This window comes from Solanum stenotomum, chromosome 1, assembly GCF_019186545.1.
Source record: "Solanum stenotomum isolate F172 chromosome 1, ASM1918654v1, whole genome shotgun sequence".
In the NCBI taxonomy this organism is placed as follows: domain Eukaryota; kingdom Viridiplantae; phylum Streptophyta; class Magnoliopsida; order Solanales; family Solanaceae; genus Solanum; species Solanum stenotomum.
The window spans coordinates 10,425,937-10,433,639 of record NC_064282.1 but is presented as its reverse complement, the minus strand read 5'-3'; the positions used below and the strand labels follow the sequence as shown (position 1 = coordinate 10,433,639).

General features: G+C 29.6%; 1 non-coding gene across 1 annotated transcript; it reads right to left on the bottom strand.

Annotated features, from left to right (window-relative positions):
* Positions 1 to 7,206: 7,206 nt before the first annotated feature.
* Positions 7,207 to 7,309, bottom strand: LOC125853981 (U6 spliceosomal RNA). Its single transcript, XR_007445281.1, has one exon. It is a non-coding gene; the product is annotated as a U6 spliceosomal RNA (small nuclear RNA).
* Between the last annotated feature and the right edge of the window lie 394 nt (positions 7,310 to 7,703).

The following is a 7,703-nucleotide window of genomic DNA, read 5'->3' as shown; positions in this document are numbered from 1 at the left end:
TGGTATGACTAGGCTATTACGTTGTATGCTATAACAAAGTTTGCATAATTGCGCTTCATAGCAAACTTGGTATGACTAGGCTATTACGTTGTATGCTATAGCAAAGTTTGCATAAGCGCTCCATAGCAAACATGCTATGACTAGGCTATTTCGTTATACATATTATACAAAAGAAGCAATTCTATAATTCGCTAGCTCCTCTTCAGATTTGTATAATTTTGCTGACAGGTCATTTGTATAAATTGTTGTCAGCCTCTCGTTTGTATAAATCATTGAGAGTCTCTCAATTTAATTTTATGTGTTTGTATATCTGTATAAAATTTGAATTTGTATAATATTGAATCGAAATAAAACGTCTGTATATCAAATATCGTTCTCTCTCTCGCTTTATACAAACATAAATTATACATTGTATTTTGTATAATTTGTGTTTGTATAAAGAGAGAAAGACAAAAGAGAACTGGATATGGAATATTTGTATTGTATAATTATAAGTGTATAGGACGAAGATATATGTATTTGCATGTGTATATATAATTTTCTCTCGTTTTATACAAACATAAACACAATTTATACATTTATGTTTGTATAAAGCGAGAGACCGAGCGACAGAGGGAGAGTGGCCAGCGAGAGTTTGAGGGAGAGAGGCGACTGGCAAATAGTTTGCTACAGGGCAAAATTAAATCAAAGTGTGGTTATACCATTTAATTTGAATTAATAGTTTGCCATTATGTACAATTTTCCCTTTCAAAAATCCCTATTTTCCTCTTTTTCTTTCCTTTTCCGGATACATTATTCATATCCCTTTCAATCCAACGATTTTGTTCCTATTTTCACACCTAAAATCACTCCCATATATGTTACATCAATCGCTCAATTATTTAATTTCGAATCTATTATCTCTCAAGTTCATCAATATCAAGTTTCCTAAAGAAGCAGAACTATTTCTTCATCAATTTTTTTATTCTCAGTTCTTCAGATGTCATTTTTAAAAAAAATAAAAATTAACCTTTCATTTACAATTTTCTGATACATATGAATTTTGCTCCCTCTTTTTAGAATGGTACCTTGTGTAATTGATCTTGATAATGAAAACTTTCATGAAGATATATCTAATCTACTCATTATGATTCTGACTATGATGATTGGGCTGAAAATAGATTCAATAGGTTGTAGGATCCATTAACAATGGCGAATCATAATATTTAGAAGACGACGTCGAAGAAGGATGAAACTTCAACTTTTAAAGCGAATGTGGAAGAACCGCCAAAAAAGAATAGCAATGTTGCATATGCTACGTGGTGTGTTATCTTTGAAGAAAATGATCTAGGATTAACAAGCTTAGGAGGTTGATTTTTGGATAAATGGTTACTTCGTCAATATAGAATAGTCATTGTGTATTTGTGGACACATTCATTTGAATGTTTTACTGTTTTTAAGATACATTAAATTAAGTTTTAGAATGTTTCTCTAAAAACATGGTTATTTTGAATTTAAATTTCAACATATTTTATTTTTTTATTCTCAGTGTATATATTTTTCTTTATTTTTTTGTTGTAATTATAGTGCTTGTGGTACACAATACAAAATAGGATACTTCTAAAAATTATCTCATACAAATAAGCTTTATAAATTTAAGCATCACACAATTTTATCATTCAAGAGGTTGTTTATTAAGTTATTGATGCACTTGATATCTAACCACGACAATGGATATTTCAACATGTATCAATTACATAAATTAATGTATCAAATATATTATTTTGTCTTTCCTTTTATATGCGATACTTTAACATAAATTACAGTAAATACAGTCGTTCACAATCATGATGTATCAGATACATTATTTCAAAAAAAAAAAAAACATACATTATATAAATATTGTACCATATTTACAAAATTTAATAGTTGGGATGCACTTCTGTGATATTCTTGCTCTTCAAAATAGCAATTGTGTGTGCACAAGATATTTCGTCTAGTTGAAATCTCCCACAATTACATATTTCTCGTTCAAGGCTAATAATGTATCTTCTTCCAGATTCATAAACTAAAAGAATAAATTTAGACGATGCAACAACCTGCAAACATTAAATATGTCAATGACACATTAAATGAAATATCTCTTTTGGTGTTTTTGAATCAAGACTGATAAAAGTTTTCTAACTATTCAAGCATTGACAAACATGAAAAGGTAGAAAAGAACCTGCTTGAGTTCTGATCGAGGCGAATTGGACATGACAAATAACTTGGTGGCATCTCCACCAGTAAGACGTCCATCTCCATCTCCATCTGTACCAAATTAACAACTCCATCATTCAAAAAACTTTTCTTTTTGCTCTTATTTGAATAACTAAAAAATTGCCAGATTCAGCAAAATTGAACCATTCATGATAAATCTTCACGTGTTTTTTTGAACATCGATTAATAGGGCTTGATAAATTGTCGGATGTTGCATCAATGTATCTCTCTAGTCATCTTGTCTATTGTATCAATGGCGGATTTCAAATTCAATTCAGCTATAATGATTGATTTGAGATTCACAAAAGAAATCGTTTGCCCAATTATTATTTATTTCATCGCTATTATATCGTTCATAACTCAAATCGCTCACCCAAATTCCTGAATAACTCAACAAAAATCGATATATTTATCATGTATTTTGGATCTGTTATGATTTTGGATAGATGGAGGAGAAGAAAATTTAAATTTTGAATTCTCTGAATTTGTTACAGATTGGAATAGATTGATATCAATCTGTTTTGCGTGATTCGTGGGATTTATAATTAATTTTACATTTAGTTCCTTTTTAAGCGCATCAGTTAAGTTGTTTTATGTATCCGGATGCTACAATTTTTAAGAGATTTTTGTAAAATAGAAAAAAATAGGGATAGAATGTAATTTAGGTTTTACACTATGGGATTTATGTAAGTTATACGAAAAATTATAATGTTAAATAAAATACTAGTTAATTAGCTATAGTTTGGAGGAAAGGCTCAAAATAGTCCCTCATCTTTAGGTTAAGGCTCAAAGTCATCTTTGAGTTTTTCACACGGAGCACTAATAGTCCCTCATGTTTGCAATATTGGTGCACTTTTGGTCCTCCTCAAAAATTTTGCCTATTTTTTTAACATTAATTTTGTCCACAATTTTATGTAAGGAATGTCCAATCGTCTTTTTAGATATTTAGTAGAAATAATAACTCTATGTGAGAGAAGGTGATAAGAAGAACACATTGTTCTGTTCAGTAGAACTATATTGCAGCTAAACTAAGAACACCTTAACATATGACGTTGGAAGAAAATAAAAAAACTGTACTATTGCATGTGAAATTATCGTGATGAACCTTTGGACTTTACCTGCAATACAATTCTACTTAACAAAACAAAATGGTTTTCTTCTCACATTCTCTCATATGGAGTTATTATTTCTACTAAATATATAAATGACGATTGAACATATCATACATAAGTTATGGATAAAATCAATGTTAAAAAATAAGCAAAATTTTGGAGGAGGACCAAAAGTGCACCAATATTGCAAACATGAGGGACTATTAGTGCTCCATATGAAAACTCAAGGACTATTTTGAGCCTTACCCCAAAGATGAGGGACTATTTTGAGCCTTTCCGCATTAATTACAATTTATAACTTACTTCTAACAATAATTACATTCTCTCTCTGCAATTTCGCTCGCCACTCTCCTCTTTTTCAATTATCTCTCCCTCGCTTCTCCTCTCTCTCGCTTCTCTTCTACCAATATGTCTCTTACTTTATACAAACACAAATGTATACACAAAAGAATATGAAAAATCGTCTGAACCGATTTATATCATTTTTTTCAATAAAATCATGGACATTTATATAAGTGTATAACCGTCCCAAACAATAAGGATGGTCTTTTAATTTATGAAAAAAAATGAATTTTTTTCCGAACGGCACTGAATAACCTTGTGTATGTAAATATATTTTATATGTTAAATTTAATATTTAAAAATATTCTATAACATTTTTCAAATATAAAATAATTAGGTTTAATCTAGTGACTTAGACGACTTTGAGTTTTTTGCTTTTTAATTAGACTTTAATTAATTGTGTTTAAAATTAAAAGATATTATAATAGATACTCTATCAAATAATAGAGCAAAACCTATGCAAGCACTCCGAGTAAATGCTTAAACAATACGACAACAAGGTTTAACATTCTTCTTTTCTTCATGAAGAATTGAAGTGCTTCTTCAAGAATAATTTGCGAAAAAAATATTTTAATGATATAATAAGATCAAAGAATACAACGACAAGGTTTTACATTCTTGACTTCTTGGTGAAGAATTGAAGTGCTTCTTCAATAATATAGTTGAGAAGGAAATATTTTAGTAATAGGATATTTTGAGGAGATATTTTAAAAGTAAAAAAAACAAGAATTAACTGAACCGTACTGATATCGAAGAGAAACCAATATGATTAGGATGGTTTAAAAATCTAATTTGGGTTGTACATTATGAAAAGATCCAAAAAATTTGGATGGTATAATTTTTTTAAAATAACCGACCGAACCATCTCATTGACACCCCTACTTATAATTATACAAATCTTTCCCTACCAGTTCTTTTTTGTCTTTCTCTCTCTTTCGCTTTATACTAGCACAAATTATACAAAATACAATGTATTATTGTGTTTGTATAAATTGAGAAAGAGATTGGATATACAAATACAAATGTTTTAACTCGATTCAATTGTATTCGAATTCAAATTGTATGCAGATATACAAATACAATAATTGATACATATACATAGTAGTTACATATATATAATTATCTAACCGATATACATATATAGTTTGTCTCTCTGCACTCTCTGTCTCTGTCACTCGCCTCTCTCCTCCCTCTCCCAATCTCGCTCATCTCTCTCCTCCATCTCTCAATTTTGCTAGTCAGATTTACAAATACATATGTATAATAGTTACATATATACAATTATTTTGACAGATCTACATATACAATTCATCTCTGTCCACTCTATCCTCTCCCGCTCGCCTCTCTCCTCTCTCTCTCCCAATCTCGCTCGCCACTCTCCTCCCTATAACACGTAACTACGAATCGTAATTAGCAAACTATAGCTACGGAGTATAATCAAGCTGCTTCTTGAGTGGCTATATGTGAAAATTACGTTATAATAATTTAATGAAAAAATTAGCTAACTAATCAAAATCCCTAACATATTTATTAAAAACAACTATAGTTTAAAATAATTATTAAATAAGACAATATGTTATTTATATAGCAAATAATATGTATCCTAATCTAATTTCTTTCTTTTTTTCTCAACTAGGGCCCATAATTGGCCAAAATTAACTAATGGAATACAAATACAAATAGTATACATATTGGAATGAATATGATTTAAGAAAGTATTTAGGGTTCTGAAAAAAAAAAACAAATACATTGATACAAATATGCTTCTTAAATAACTAAAGATCCATTTGGCATACCTATTGAAATAAATACAAACTCATAAAGAAATACAAGTTTCATTATACAATTACAACATGAAAACTAGAATGAATACATTACATTCCAATATGTATATTATTTGCATTTGTATTCATTTTAGTTTTCATATGTATTGGAATGCCAACTGAATACAAAAATTGGATGTCAATTGAATACAAAAACAAGTACACAAATTCAATTGAATACAAATTTCAATATATAGTTCAAATCCTAAATAAACAGTTTTGTATTCGCAATTCCGATTCATTCAATTAATCCTTTTCATATCTGAATTGACATTCTGAAAAAAAATATATAAATACTCAAATCCAGTTGACATACGTATTGGAATGAAGACAAACTAATAAATAATTATAATATTCTTAATAAAATATAATTACTCTATGAAGAAAAATAACTTCATGAACATCAAAGTATTATGAATACAGTTCCGTCGATTAATACAATTACTCTATGAGTTTTTCGTCGACTATCACCCACTGCTGCAATTTTTTTGTTCAATAAAAACCTCACCGATGTCGATCTCTAAAAATCTAGAAAAAAAAACTTATGAATTGAATTGAATTTGAGGAAGAAGGATGATTATTGATGACTAACTCAATTCAAGGACAATTATCAATCGCTAATTGAGTTTGAGAAAAAAAGAGAATCTTCTTCATTGATATCGATCTCCTTTTTATCTGAAAAAACATGTTCAATCATCTTACCTTCTACGAACAAGGAGGATCATCAATGGAGAATTGAAAGTCGCTAATGGAGGATGAGGAAGACGAGAAGAGTTGTCACCTATTTTTGTCTTCTGATCTGTAACGTAAGCAATGATATATTTTCAGCACTGTTTACCTTATTTGAAAGTAAAAAACACTATTGTTTCATAGTTGTATTCTATTAAGTTAAACCAAAAGCAAGATACATAAATCAATCTCATAGCAAACCAATATATAGCTATTTTTTTCAATAAATATTGAAAGTCTAGCTAGGGGATCCCTATTAAATACTAAAATATTGTTGTTTTAAAAAAATTTCCTAATCTAATCCATAATCAGTTGCAGAAAATAATCCATTTCCTTTTATTCCTTAATTTGTTTCTAATTCTCTCCAGTTATTTTGTTATAACGGAATATATTATTGATGAATAATATTGTCTATCTTGAAATGTTCCCACTGTGTTACATGCTGTAACATAAAAACACATTATATGCAAGGGGTCCCAAAGATGGATGTTTTCAGATTTTCATAAGAATGAGATAACTGTGCAATGTGCATAGCAATAATTAATTCAGTAAGGACAACTTAGTGTATCCAACGGGATCAGTCAGAAGTTTGTCCTACCTTTTAGCTTTCCGCCTCTATATAATAATTTAGTTTGCCTTATTTTGTTTGTCATTTTCCTTAAAGTATGAATTGTATTGTACGTGTCAAATATATTGATGTTTTATTTTCATTTTAACTTATATTTAATAGTAGTTAAATATTTGGACAGGGAGGTTATTTTTACCTTATCCTAGTTTACCTTATCTCTAATTTTATTTCTCTGAGTATGCCTACTGATCTATCTCAACATCCTCATTTTTCCAACATGTATCTTTTGAACATAGAAATTTTTGATTGATCAATATTTTGCGTTGTACAACAAAGTCGTTCTAACCACTACTTAACTATTTTGGTGATGTCTCTTCACTATATATATATATATATATATTTGGACCATTTCTCGATTTGTGCATGTCATTCTTGCGCAGGAGCCATGCTAATCTCCTCTGTATCGTTCCAATTTTATCGGATGTCCCCGAAGGGACTCATTATATATGAATATTGTGCATGGATTAGTTATTTGTGGAATTGACTGACAAGAATTTTGTAGTTTTTATGTTATTTGTGGAATTAACTACATTTTGATTAATATGCCTCTAATTTCCTCTATGGGCTTATTCTTCTCGTAGATTTCAAGTCCATTGGGCTGCTTTTAAATCCCCGTCGACTGGTCCGATTCACCGGGTTATATCTGTTCTCAACAAAAATAAGGAATGGTTACAAATTCGGCTACTCGATTAAAAAATACTTATATCCGCTAGTCATTTTAAGGAAGGGAGATTAGTGCGCACGTAATCTTACTCCTATCTTGAATAGGTAGAAAAGTTACTTCTAATAGACCCTCGGATCAAGTAAAGTATATCAATAATCAAGTATGTA